Source organism: Podarcis muralis, chromosome 1, assembly GCF_964188315.1.
Source record: "Podarcis muralis chromosome 1, rPodMur119.hap1.1, whole genome shotgun sequence".
Lineage (NCBI taxonomy): Eukaryota > Metazoa > Chordata > Lepidosauria > Squamata > Lacertidae > Podarcis > Podarcis muralis.
Genome location: NC_135655.1, coordinates 133,284,443 through 133,299,009, shown reverse-complemented (window position 1 = coordinate 133,299,009; position 14,567 = coordinate 133,284,443). Strand labels below are relative to the sequence as shown.

Here is a 14,567-nt window from a genome sequence, read left to right as displayed (position 1 = left end):
TCCTAGGCTCTGTGGTTTAACCCACAGTGCCACCCACGTCCCTGCCCCTTGAATAGTCTCTCTTAATTGCCCCAATGACAGTTTCTGTTCCTAGGTTGAAGTAAGATGTACTGGGTCTTTAATTGAACCAGTGGAACAGTCTCCCTCTGGAGATGGTGGACTCTCCTTCCTTGGAGGTTTTAAAGCAGAGATTGAATGGCCATCTATCACAGATGCTTTCGCTGAGATCCCTGCATTGCAGGGGGTTGGACTAGATGACCCTTGGGTCCCTTCCAGCTCCAAGATTCTATGATTCTAACTGGGGCAAAGAGAATGGGTTGCTTCTCCAAAGCCACCCAAAAGGCCATGACTGGTACAGGAGACTTGGCAATGCCCAGTGTTCTTTATTACACTGCTTCTAAAAATAGTGTTGTGAGTTTGGTGGGTGATGCCTGAGTCCATTGTAATTATTGGGTTATTACTGGATCTAATGGAGGATTCAATTGTTGAAGTTGGCAGGGGGTTGGACTCGATGGCCCTTGTGGTCTATTCCAACTCTATGATTCTATGAAGTAACCAGGCCAGCTTATTGGTGAGTTAATGGGCCTAAGCCTGCTCCTTAGTATAACATAACAAAGGAAGTGGCTTTGTGCCAGACACCAAATGGGTAGGCCTCCCTCACCTGGCTGGTAGTCATGGAATCATAGAATTGTAGGGTTGAAAGGGATCCTGGGGATCATCTAATCCAACCCCCTGCAATGTAGGAATATGCATCAGCCCCATGTGGGGATCAAACCTACAACTTTGGCGCTATCAACACCATGCTCTAACCAACTGAGCTATCTGGACTGAGACAGACAAAGTTCAGGGCTGGGCAAGAAGCAGGCAGAAGCCAAAGAGCCACGCTTGATCTCTGCTTGAACCCAAGGCTGTGACTATGGGAGAACTCATACCTTCTGGGGTGTTAATGCTGTGAGCCTCCATCGTAGACTCAGGTTGTATATGTATAAATAAAAAAATCCTAAAGATGCCACAGTCACCATTGTCCCTCATCCCAAGGAAACCAAACCCTGGTTAGCATCTGGAACTCCTGGAGTCTTGCAACACTAAAAAATTTGGGTGCCATTGGCAAACTAGGAGTAATTGTGAGCAAGGAAGTTCTTGCCACCTTAATCCTGATCTTTATATTCAGTCATTCTTTGCATCTGGAAGACATAGGATGAGACAGGGCCGAAGACTTCTTTCCTTTGGCGCCATCTAGTTTTACAATGCCGACCCTCCAAGTGTCCCTCTTTTCCAGGGAAAGTCCCAGATTTACAGAAGCCGCCCCAGTGTCTGATTTCATCCTGGAATGTCGCAGTTTTCCTTAGGACATCCCTAAGGAATGAACAATTTCGTTGGAGAAATGTTGGAGGGTATGGAGTTATGCAACCCCGAGCCAAGGAGATAAGTAACTATACAACTTTAAGAAGACATCTGAAGGCAGCCGTGAATGGGGAAGTTTTTTTTTAATGTTTAATGTTTTATGATGTTTTTATACATGTTGGAAGCCACCCAGAGTGGCCGGGGCAACACAGTGAGATGGGCGGAGTCATTGTCGTCGTCTTCTTCTTCTTCTTCTTCTAATAGGATGTCCCTATTTTCACTGGAGAAATGTTGGGGGGCATAGAAGCCTGTGATCAGAACAGTATTAGCCTGTTTCCTGAAGCTCTCCATGTAATAAGTAACCCAGTACCACAAACCCAGCTCCACATGTCAGAGATTGGCAGGCCTGTTGCTTCAACCTCAGTAAGACAACATTAAACTTTTAGCTTTCTTTTAATGTTTAGAATTTAAACTGTATTTGAGCTCTTTCCCTTTCTCTCTGTACAGTGTGCCAGAATATAAGATGCAATCCTACTACTTGAGAGGAGGCCACATTGAACTAAATGGGACTTACTTTTGAATAGACATTACAGTATTGTGCCATTAATTAAAATAGCACAACAACATTCTTTTGCTTGTATCAAATGCTACACACAAAGGAGTCCTCTCATACAATGGGACTTCCTCTTCCTCTCCTCTCCCCACAGTCAAAATCTGCTCCATCCCATTGAAACAGATTTAGAGGTGACTATGAGGAGAGGTCAGGGAATCTCTGCTGTGCAAACAGAAGTCTGCTGCACTAGAAGGTGAGCTGCACTGGATATAACTCCCGATTTCTGAAAACCTACTCATTTAAGTAAAGTTGAGGCCATATTTAACAATGAATAAGCCACAAGGGGGGTGGCATTTTGTTAAAATATTGCATTCCCAATCTTTCTCCAAAACTATTTTTTCATGGATCGCAAAAGTGTTTTGTTACTTCTGATTGGCTGGGATGGCACAAATGACCTGGACAGGAAGCACAGCTTGACGCTAAATGGTCGTTACCTGTCCTTATCAGCATCCATAAGCAGCCAGTTCTGGATGGCTACATAACACAGTTGATGTCATTACATCCAAGATTCCCAACTGACTGGGATCACAGACAAAATGGCCACTGAAGCTGCACTAGGGACAGGGGCTGCAAACAGTAATGAGCAACACTGGAAAAGGTAGGTTTAAGGAAACAAACTACTTTCAAGTTGCTAACCTAACCTGGGACGTGGAATTGCTTTGTTTTGTCTGTTTTGTGCTCTTAGTATACCTGTTAAAAGTGTTATACAAAAAGTCCCAAATAAATAAAGAGTACACATAATTTGGTAAAGCATACTGATTCCTTTTGAAACTGGGTATGTTTTCTGTCTATCTTTTTGTTATGATTGTGAAACTCACAAATAAATCAAATGTCTTGCTATTAACTGCATCATTTTCTTTTAATTTTTTTGAGCTGGAGAAGCATTATACACAAACCAGGTCCTTTGCAGTCTTTTGTTTAAAGATTTCTCAATAAATAAAACAAACAATAAACAATAAGGAAGAGGCCGGTTAAAGTAAAACAATAAGGAAGGTGGTGCTGGAGGCAAAAAGAGAAAAAAGGTGTATTCCAGGCTTCCTTGATGAAAAAGAAATGTGCAGAATTTAGGAAGTTTGCTTTTCTAAAGAGCCTTGGTCCAGTTTTTGACATTACTTTATACAACATGATTTTAATTAAACTATTCACACAAAAATACAGAGATAATTTGAAATCCAAATCAATGGATTCCTCATTAATGTGTTCCTGATTTTTTTTAAAAAAATGTAAAACACACGTGGTCTCTCTCTCTCTCTCTCTCTCACACACACACACACACACACACACACACACACACTCACACGAGCTCCAGCAAGTAAACACAAAGTTGAATAGCCTCTTTGTGTTTTAGTTTTGTCTCTTGGGGAGAGATGTTGCAACATTTCAAACCCATTAGCTTTGGTGCTGCGTTTCTGGTCTCTCTAAATGCTCTGCAGGAGTTCAAGGGGAGGCGAAATCAAGTGGTTCCTTTAGACCAGTTCTCTTGAGGTTGTTAAGGTTTCACAAGCTACAAACGTGGATGCATTTCAGCTCCACTCCAGTTTCCAGAAGTGGACCGTCTAGGGGAAAAGAAAGAAAAATATATTACTGTTGGATGCATCCCAGTGTTGTGTTCTCTGGTTCCTCACAATTCAACACTAGGACACGTTTGTGCCTAGAAAAGGGGGAAGGGAAATGCTGTTAGAATTGCATTAACACACGTGTCACAGAGAAGACATGCGACTAATAGCACCGCTTCCCTCCAAACTGCATCAGTCACACAAAAAAGAAATATGGAGACGAGCCAGAAAGGGACACTATTTAAGGGGAACAGAGTATTTCAATGAAATGTTCACTTCTGAAAATTAGGAAGTATAAGAAAGTACAGTGGTGCCTCGGGTTACAGACGCTTCGGGTTACAGACTCCGCTAACCAGGAAGTGGTTGCTCCAGGTTAAGAACTTTGCCCCAGGATAAAAACGGAAATCGCGCGGCAGCAGGAGCCCCATTAGTGAAGGAGCACCTCAGGTTAAGAACTGTTTCAGATTAAGAACGAACCTCTGGAATGAATTAAGTTCCTAACCCGAGGTACCACTGTATCTACACCTACTGATCTTTTTTAAAAAAAAAATAAAAATCAAAGTTAAGGAACTCTGGGAGGCAGAGGAAATTACCTGCTTAACCCTCTCCCCCCACTGGGTGTCTGTACTGGACTTGACTCTTTTTATTCTATGGTTTTTTATTATTATTTTAAACAAAGTAATAATAATACAAGTAGAAATAAAAATAAAAATGTGCACCCTGCCCTGAGACCACTATCCATCGTAACTATCCAGTCTCTCAAAATTTCAACACCTCTTGCGATGGTTTGACCCTTCTCTGTTTTAGCAGTACAAATTCTACAAATATCTTCCACATTTCCTCAAAATCATTCCTCCTCCATATTCCCCATCTTACCTTAATTTATCATTAAATAACCAATGTTATTTGAACGCTTATTCTTTCCATAAACTAGAGGAGATTATATCCACAGACAAACACCAATTAAGGGATTGGTGCCACTGGACAGAATCACTACGTGATCGGCAATTGATCAAATCCTTTAAATGCTCTCCTTGGTTCCTCCCTTCTAAAAATGGTCCATTTTAGAGCCAGTTGCCTGTCAAATCTGCGGCCAGACTAAGATTTGCTTTTACTGAGCTGTGTTTTCAAGCTATTCCCTCCTCCGTCCTGGACAGATGATATAACAGGGTACCCTTTTGCTTCTATTTATTTTGATTCAGATTTGTCATGGGAATTGGCTAGTACAATAAAGTTATTTTGATTGATATAATAATATAAAATATATAATAATGCTAATGATGAAGATCATCATCATCTGTAATACTTTTTCTGTTTGCTTTTTTCTTACTCCCTCTCAGTCCCTCTGTCCTTTTCTGCCCTTTTTTTAAAGATTGCGAATGTGCAGCCAGGGACCGCCTTGTTTCAATTGACTGTATATAAGCTGCTCTTGGAGCCTTTTTCACCCAAGAGCAGGTTCTAAATACTTCTAAATAAAATAAATAATCCACATAGGCATTTGAGTTTGCAGGGATTCCGTGAGATTGCACAAGTTCTGCTCAACTTGGTACTGGGTAATCCTGTAATCACTTGCATAATGCTTAACAGGATTTCTGTTTTCTGCTGTCTGCTGGCAGCTTGCAAATTCAGAACGCAAACCAGATTTGTGTCCTCATCAGCAGGAAGCATCTCAGTGCACGGGTCTCATATTTGGGGGAGCTCATTAATCTGAGCCAGGCTATGCAGTTCCTCATCAGGCAAATCCTGAAGCAGGGCTAAGGAACCTGTGCTTGCTGTTGGACTCCAACTCCCACCAGTCCCAGCCAGCATGGCCAGTGGCCAACGAGGATGGGAGGTGCAGCTGAGCAGCTTCTAGAGGCCACCAGGCTGCCCCCCCGCCCTACAGCCTGTGTTGCTTCTTGCATGTATATCCCACCTTCTCCAACGAGCTCAAGGTGGTGTGCATGCTTCTTCCCTTCCTCATTTAATCCCCACAATAACCCTGTGAGGTAGGTTAAGCTGAGAGGAAGTGACTGGTCCAAGGTCACCCAGTGAGCTTCACAGCTAAGCAGAGATTCAAACCTTGGTCTCCCAGCTCCTAGTCTGACACTCTTAACCACTACACAATGCTGGCTCTCTATCCCAAGGAGATCTAAATTATTAGACCAGAAAAGCAGAATTCTGCTCCCTGTAGTAGTAGAGTTGCTATTTCCGGGCAGAAATCGCTTTAACATCTGGGAAATTCCAAACATATGGCAGGCGCCATTTTGGAAGTGTAGATTTTGGCAAATTTCCTTAAAATTTCCTCCTTCTTTTTTGAGATCTTGAAAAAAAAAAGTTCAACAACTTTGGGCAAAACTAGAAAAAAGCTGATGCAAATCACAGCAACTATCATATTCTTGAATGGCATAATTTACGTGGGTTTCCATCCTAAATTGCTCCTCTTTCAAGTGGGAGGGGCACTTTTCCCGAGGAAAGACTTGCAAGTGTCACAGGTTGGAAGGGGAGCCAGGTAAGCCTAGTGTGTGCATGCGCTTCATTCATAAAGGCAGCTGAAGCCCTTGTCTCTGCTGTTCACATGACAAGTCAAGGAGGAGAGGAGCAGCCGCTGCCACCAAAGGACCCTGAATTCCTGCCCATCCTCACATACTGAAAATTCTGGTTGCCCACCCACAGACTTCTGATTTTCCCCCTGGTATTGCTGCCCATGCTGCCAGAGAGTCTAAAGATGCTGGATTGGGTGCATGGTCCACATTCTGCACTCCTGTCCCTAGTTGCATGGAATCCTGGAATGCACACGCAGCTCTGCCCATCCTGGGAGGATAATTTATTAGTGCATAAGCCTTTCAGACATGACATGAAACCTCCTTTTAAGGGCAGGGCCGGACTGACTCAGCTCAATGGTAAATATGTACAATCACTTCCTCCCACAAAGGAAAGCTTCCATTTCGGCTCCTTCCCCACTGCTCCCCACTCAGATCCCCACCCCACCCCCGCATCTCAGATATTATTTATCTAATTACAGTGACATTCTGCAGAAAAGCCAGGGCTTGGCATTCAGCCCTGGAGTACTTTGAAGATCTTCAAAGCTTGGCAGTGCCTATGCAGAGCAGTGAGCTCAAATACAGATGCAACTATTGCAAAAGGCATCAGCAGAAAGAAAACACACACGCGCACACATCCCAAACTATAATCAGTTCTGCAATCTGTATCCCATGTGCTCAGAAATGCTCTCCTTTTATTCTAAGCTTAAATGGATCAGTGTTGATGTCTGATGCTTGGGCTGGCTGCTTTAAAGAAGATTTAAGAAATTATAAAAAGTGATGTAAAATGTACATTTTTGTGTGTAAAGACTCTGCTGGGTATTTTAAAGCAAAATGTAAAATTCATCACACTGTTTCTCTTGTTCCTGCTTCCCACCAGCAACAAGTAGGCCTAGTTGGCCATATTCCAGGACTTGCATGGGGGGTCCCAGAAGACCCCCAGGCTCAGCCCTCTGGCTAAAGCCAAGAGAGACTCATGTCTGAAACCCTGCAGAGCTGATGCCAGTCACTCTAAACAATACTGAGCTAGATGGACCAATGGACTTAGTTGGTATAAGGCTATACACTTCTCTGATGAAAATAGGGACGTCCTACCATACTGTCTTTGCATATTATCTTTGAATACTTACAAAAAGCTTGGCCTATCACTCAACATACAAAAAACCAAAGTGCTGCACCAGCAAGTACAAAATAACCCCTCTGCAGCGCCACAAATCCAACTCAGTGGTGTAACATTGGAAAATGTCGATCACTTCTCCTACCTAGGCAGTTATCTTTCCACAAGGGCCAACACCAATGCCGAAATCCAGCATCGCCTGAGCTCTGTGAGTGCGGCTTTCTCCCAATTGAAATGCAGCGTGTTTGAGGATCAGGACATTCGCAAGGAAACCAAAATGCTTGTTTACAAATCTATTGTACTACCAACCTTACTATATGCTTGTGAAACATGGACCACTTATAAACGCCATCTCCAACTCCTCGAAAGATTCCATCAACAGTGTCTCTGAAAAATTTTACACATCACTTGGGAAGACAGGCAAACTAATATCAGTATACTGGAAGAAGCAAAGATCACCAGTGTTGAAGCAATGATTCTTCAACATCAACTTTGTTGGACTGGTCATGTTGTGCAGATGCCTAATGATCGTCTGCCAAAGCAACTGCTCTATTCCGAACTTAAAAATGGAAAGCGTAATGCTGGTGGTCAACAACAGAGGTTCAAAGACTCCCTCAAGGCAAATCTTTAAAAATGTAGTATAAACACTGACAACTGGGAAACACTGGCTCGTGAGCACTCCAGTTGGAGAACAGCCTTTATCAAAGGTGTCATGGGCTTTGAAGATGTTCAAACTCAGGGCGCAAGGGAGAAACGTGCTAAGGAAGGCACGCTTGGCAAATCCACACCGTGATCAACTCCCACCCGGAAACTAATGTCCCCACTGTGGAAGGACGTGTGGATCCAGAACTGGCCTCCACTCACTGTTAAAACTGTGCTTATGGAAGACAATCTTACTCGGCTACGAGTGATCGCCAAAGAAGAAGAAAAAGATTTCAAAAAGTAAAAACCAGGACACCCCAAAAGTTGTTGAGGTATATTTTTTTCTGATTAACTTGCCTGAGATCCAGAACAAAGTAGTGCCTTTCGCAAATTCCTCCCGGGCATCAATTCCGCCTTTGAAATCTCAGTAATGTCCAGGAAAATCCGGACATATGGCAGCCCTATACCATATCTTCAAATATTGTTCCAATGAAAACAGGGACTTCCTAAGAAAAAGTGGGACATTCTGGGATCAGATCAGAAACCAGGATGGCTTCTGTAAATCTGGGACTGTCCCTGGAAAATAGGATACTGGGTAATCCTGTAATATGGGAGGGTCTGTAAGGCAGCCTCCCATGTTCTAAAGTGCACCTGGCCACAGGCCTGCAGGTAGTTATAAAACTAAATAAAAATGATTAAACACACCCACCCACACCACCACCTTAACTTGTTCCCCAGAACTTTTTGTTTTGTTTGACAAGCATATCCAGGCATTTAATGTTAACATGTAATATTGATGAGCATATTTAGTAAGTTTAAGTCTTAAAATTACTGATTTTATTTTACCTTTTTGATTTTTTAATGTATTGTGTACATTAATTTTAATGTTGGCTTTTATTAGTATTTTAAATTATGTTTTAAGACTTTATTTCAAACCACATAGAGATCTCCTAGTAGCTGTGTATAAATTTTGTTAAATAAAATCCGCCTGAAAATGTAGAAGATACTCAGGCTTTGGGCATATGTGTTTGTGGAAAGGAAGTCCATACCTTTCTTAAGTCCTGCAGAGTTAAGATGCAGCCTGAGACCAAGTGAAATACCATGGCTGTTTGTTAGTGCCCAAACATATTTGTTTTTTAACTGCTGAAATGAAGCTTGATTAAGCAAAATCTCTCTTCAGATTTTCCACACATTTGATATTTTCCCACCAACAATGTAGTGCAATTTGAATGTAGATAACTACAAAATAAAGGCATGCTTTCTTGAGAACGGGCACACGGCTGCCATACAGCAAAACAGCAATACAGAACTAACTCAACAGATTTTTCACCAGAAACAGCTGCTGTAAGAGGGTAAGTCACTGCTGCTCCAACTTTGGAATGTCATTCACTTTTAATCCACGGTCCTTCTATGAATGCTTTCAAATCTATTTATATAAGGGCAAAGAAATGAAATAGTGCTAATCTTGTGAAGTAGCTAAGGCTGCCATTCGATCCATACTTATGGGTGGTTAAATGTTATTTATTCTTTGGTATATTTATCAAAACACACACACACCCAATAAATTAATTTTAGAAAGAGGCAAAATTAGACATGGAAACGCAAACCATTATTTTTTACAATCAAGACTCCTTGCCCTCTTTCTTCCTGCCTCAATGGGGCTGGGCCTCAGCAGCCCCAGCCTCTCCTCCTCCTCCTCCTCCTCGGCTCTCCAGCAGCCCCAGGGAGGCGGCTGGCAGTGGCAGCCATGGGGAGGCCATGGGGTCCCTCACAGCCATCATTGCCACTGCTGCCACCGCTCAGGACAAGCGCTGGCTCATCCTCCCTGCTGAGCTTGGCGGCGCTGGCAGTGCTGGCGGGGGAAATATGGACATTCTGGAATCCAGTCGGAAGCCAGGATGGCTTTCATAGTTCTGGAACTGTCCCTGGAAAACAGGGACACTTGGAGGAGATGCTCTTTCTGACTCTGTCCTGCGCCCACCCAGCCAATGAAGGCAAATAGCCAATCGTTAATTCTTTACTGACAAACACAACAGCTCCCAAGGTGTCCTGGATCCACACACGCAAATGCTTCTAGTGCCCACTTAGCTGGCCTTCCTTTTTCCAGGTTTGTCCCTGTGGAGCAACTGAAGCAACAGTGGGACCACACAATTCTCCCCGGCTGATGTACCCTCGTCTGACGGAGCGCATGCACCCAACCCGATACTTCTGCCTGGAAGTCATCACTCCTCTTCCCTCTTCAAGCCCCTCCTGGTTCTAGGAGGCAGCAGGGGATTTGAGCAGGCCGCCCCTCACCTGAACAGCCTTGTTCTCTGCTTCTGACACATCCTGTGCCCCCTCTTCTGCCTCTGACTGCTCAGACCCTTCCTCTCCCCCTTGCCCTGGCACAGCCTCGCAGGTGGCACCAAACCCCATAAATTGCTGGTGCCGTTGCCTCTGCCACCCACACATCAGAGCTCTGCCAGTCTCTGACAGACTCTGACCACATGGTGGAACTGAAGTAACAAAGAGCTTGTTCCTGTTGGTTCTGCTGGACCTCTCAGTGGCCTTTCCTTCTGGACCACTTAGCAACTTAGAATCATAGAATTGTAGAGCCTGCATACAAAATATGAGAAAGTATAGAATGTAAAACTAATTGATATTAAACCAAGAGTATAACTTAAAGAGTGTGAGATGTAATCCATTGGTGCGTTCCTTATTTCCCTAGAGTGGGCCAGCAGCACGTGGGCTCAATCTCCATATGAGATGAACGGTTTCTTTGTGTAGCTATCAAGTAAAGCCTGCCTTTCAGGGATCAAATTGTGAACTGAAATGTGAGTAAACATTTTGTTACTTTACTCAGAAAGACTCTTGGATCTTTATTCTTTTAAGAGGGATTGAAAGGGGACACCAGGAAAAATCTTAAGTAAGAGATTCAAATGAATCTGCAAACTAGCTTCCAGGTATATTGAGGGGAATCTGCTCTGCTTCGTCACTTACTAGCGTGAGTGAAGGAAGGACAATACCTTTTCAATATATCCTTTCCTATTATCCTTAACATTCCCACAAGGTAAAGGGTAAAGGGACCCCTCACCATTAAGTCCAGTCGTGACCGACTCTGGGGTTGCGGCGCTCATCTCACTTTGTTGGCCTAGGAAGCTGGCGTACAACTTCCGGGTCATGTGGCCAGCATGACTAAGCCGCTTCTGGCGAACCAGAGCAGCGCATGGAAACGCCGTTTACCTTCCCACCGGAGTGGTACCTATTTATCTACTTGCGCTTTGACGTGCTTTCGAACTGCTAAGTTGGCAGGAGCAGGGACCGAGCGACGGGAGCTCACCCTGTTGCGGGGATTTGAACCGCCGACCTTCTGATCGGCAAGTCCTAGGCTCTGTGGTTTAACCCACAGTGCCACCCGCGTCCCTAACATTCCCACAAAGAGACAATTAAAAACAACAAGAAATGAGCAGCACCAAGTAGCTTGAGGACCAATTTTTAATGTGATACCAGAAAACCTTAAACCTTATATCAGAGGCAGAAGCACAGGTCATTCTGCCATTCATAATCAGGTTGTGAGGAATGAGGCTTTAGACTCTCAAGAGACAAGGAAGTTTGAAATTCCTTTCTTGCAAAATTGATGTCTGAAGAAACTTACATTAAGTTCAGGCATCTGCCTGAAACTATTTTCACTTTAAAATCCTAAGAGATGATTGTCTTGTGTCTGACGTATTTTGTTCTAGTAGATCACAAACTGATTTTAAGACTTGATGGATTACAACAAGTATGCAAGCTCTTCATATCTTAGATTATGGAGCTCCTCTTCATCCAAATGGGCGTCTTGAAATGCTGCTGAAAGTCTTTTGGTTTTAGAATGGTCCAGACTGTGCCAACTGTGAAAACAGATGAGAGGCAGCACATGATGCTTGAGGGGTGGCTCTTGCATGTTTTTTTGTGTCACGTATGAACACCACTAACGAGAGAGAAGGGCTTCAGAAGAAGAAAATCAATTGACTCTTTGAGCCAGTGTAGGTTTACTCTGACATTTAAAGCTCTCGTTCAAAGGGTTGTTTTATTTTCTTCTGAAGCCCTTGCACAATATTGGGCAATTAGGCTCCTCCCATATCCTCACATGTTCCTTCTTCTCTTCCACTATGAAACACTTTTAAGGGCCAAACTGGAGATTGCACATATACTGTATGCTTTATTAGCAGAGTGAATTGTTCAAAGCATTTCTTCCAAAGTCAGAAAGCCTCATTAGATAAAACCCTATTATTACCAATCATATAGTGCGTGGCCCTTCCCTGAATAGCAATGAGCAAAAATTCAAATAGAATTGTATAATGAAAACCTTACATGCTCTGTTCCAATTTCCACTTTTCAGATTCCATTTTCTATCAGCTAATTTGTTGCTTTTGCACACACTCAGAAAGTGCATCCCCTGACGTCCTACACACACCAGCAGATCAAAGATGACTGCAGTCTTTCCAAGTACAGTGAAATTTCAGCTAACAGCGCACACAGGTCTTTAGAAACTCCTGCCCCAGGGTCACGCAGCTGACAAAATAGCAAATGAATTAGAATATTCTTTGGGATGTGAATTTTAAATGTTTGCTGGAATATTTTATTTGGTGAAAGGAAGTGATGGGGCACTGACATTGTGCTGCTCAGGACCCCTGCCAGACTTGAATGAAAGGAGAAAGGACATTCTTCTGTTCTAACCAGTATCTTTGGATACCTTTCTCAAAACAGTGAGGCAGGAAAGCCATGTGAGACCTGATCCCTTGGTGGGTGGGCTCAGCTGCTGCCGCCCTCCAGCTCCTTCCAAGGTGGGACCAGCCTTGCTGCCTTCAGCTAAGCAGGACAGAGGCCCTACAGTGGCTGAGCAGTGCCAGGAAAGAGCCACCAGGTGTGAGCAAAGGTAAAATGGCAAGGCCTTTTGGATTGTGAGTCCACAGCATTTCTGAAACACTGTGAAAATCAAATAAGAATAGTGGTGGCATTTTGTATGTTCATTGATTATGAGAATCCCAGTGAAAGAAATGCTCTGCTTAATGAATTATCCCACTAGAACATCCTTTTATCTGCAACCCATTGAAGTAGCTAGCATCCTTTGAAACCCTGTGAGTGTTTTGGAGCAGCTGAGATTGGGAATGAGAGGGAGTGAGACTTCTGTGTTATTCATCATTATCATAAACCTTATTGCACTAGCCAAAGGCTGTGGCATCAACCAAAAACATCGATATTGTTGTTGTTGTTTAGTCATTTAGTCGTGTCCGACTCTTTGTGACCCCATGGACCAGAACACGCCAGGCACTTCTGTCTTCCACTGCCTCCCGCACTGTGGTCAAACTCATGCTGGTGGCTTCGAGAACACTGTCCCACCATCTCGTCCTCTGTCATCCCCTTCTCCTTGTGTCCTCCATCTTTCCCAGCATCAGGGTCTTTTCCAGGGAGTCTTCTCTTCTCATGAGGTGGCCAAAGTCTTGGAGCCTCAGCTTCAGGATGTGTCCTTCCAGTGAGCACTCAGGGCTGATTTCCTTCAGAATGGAGAGGTTTGATCTTCTTGCAGTCCATGGGACTCTCTTTTATGTCTTTGTGCTACACTTGTCATTACTTGAATCTCCAGGTCTGGTGACCAAAGCTGTGGAAGAATTAAGAACTATGGAACTCACTGCTACAGGATATAATGGGCAGCCACTGGCTTACAAATGACAAATGAATGGAGTCTGAATCTGCCACTGGCTACTGGCCTGATGGCACATGGAACCCTCATGTTCAGAGGAGGAAGCCTCTTGGGAGGATAGGCTTTTGGGGCTCACAGAGGCTTTTGTGAAAAGCAGGACGCCAGAATCAATGGGCCCTTCATCTGACCCATTATTACATTCTTCAGCCGACACCCACCAGGGAAACAAAACAAAAAACATTTCTTGTGAGAAGTGGTGTCAGTGAATGTTAGAATAAAGTATCCTTCCTCTTCAGATGGAGCTGGACTATATAATTTTTAAGTCTTTAAGATCCTAGCAATGGGGGAGGGGGGAGGTATGGGTTTGTTTTGTTTTTGTTCTTATTAGGTATTTAGTGTTTTCATTTTATATTTGTATGCTGTGAACTGCCCTGAGATCTTCGGATGAAGGCTGGTACACAAATTTAAGAAATACTAATTTGAAAATTCTGTGATTTACCATATAACTCATGGGATGATCATAGAATCTTAGAGTTGGAAGGAACCCAAGTGGTCATCTAGTCCAACCCCCTGCAATGCAGGAATCTCAGCTAAGGCATCCATGGCAGATGGCCATCAAACCTCTGCTTAAAAACCTACAAGGAAGGAGAGTCCAAAACTTCCTGAAGGAGACTGTTTCACTGTCAAACAGCTCTTGCTGTCCGAAAGTGTTTCCATATGTTTAGTCGGAATCTCCTTTTTTGTAACTTGGAGCCATTGGTCCTACCCTCCAGAGCAGGAGAGCCATTGGTCCTACCCTCCAGAGCAGGAGAAAACAAGCTTGCTCCATCTTCCTTGTGACAGCCCTTAAGATATTTTAAAATTGCAATCCCTTCTCCTCTCAGTCTCTTCTTTTCCAGGCTAAATATACCCAGCTCCTTCAACCGATCCTCATAAGGCTTAGTTTCCAGACCTTGATCATCTAGGTTGCCCTCTTCTGCACGTTCCAGCTTGTCAATATCCTTCTTAAATTGTGGTGCCCAGAATTGGACACAATATTCCAGGGGTTGATGTGTGACCAAGGCAGAAGAGAGTGGGGCTATGACTTCCCTTGATATGGACACTAGACTTC

General features: G+C 43.6%; 1 protein-coding gene across 1 annotated transcript in view; it reads right to left on the bottom strand.

Annotated features, from left to right (window-relative positions):
* Window positions 1-1,471: 1,471 nt before the first annotated feature.
* The window catches only part of TWIST2 (twist family bHLH transcription factor 2), a 33,255-nt gene continuing 20,159 nt past the window's right edge, over window positions 1,472-14,567 (bottom strand). The window contains exon 2 of the mRNA XM_028704245.2: window positions 1,472-3,513. The gene's annotated coding sequence lies outside the window, so the exon portion shown is untranslated. The remainder of the gene's footprint in view (window positions 3,514-14,567) is intronic.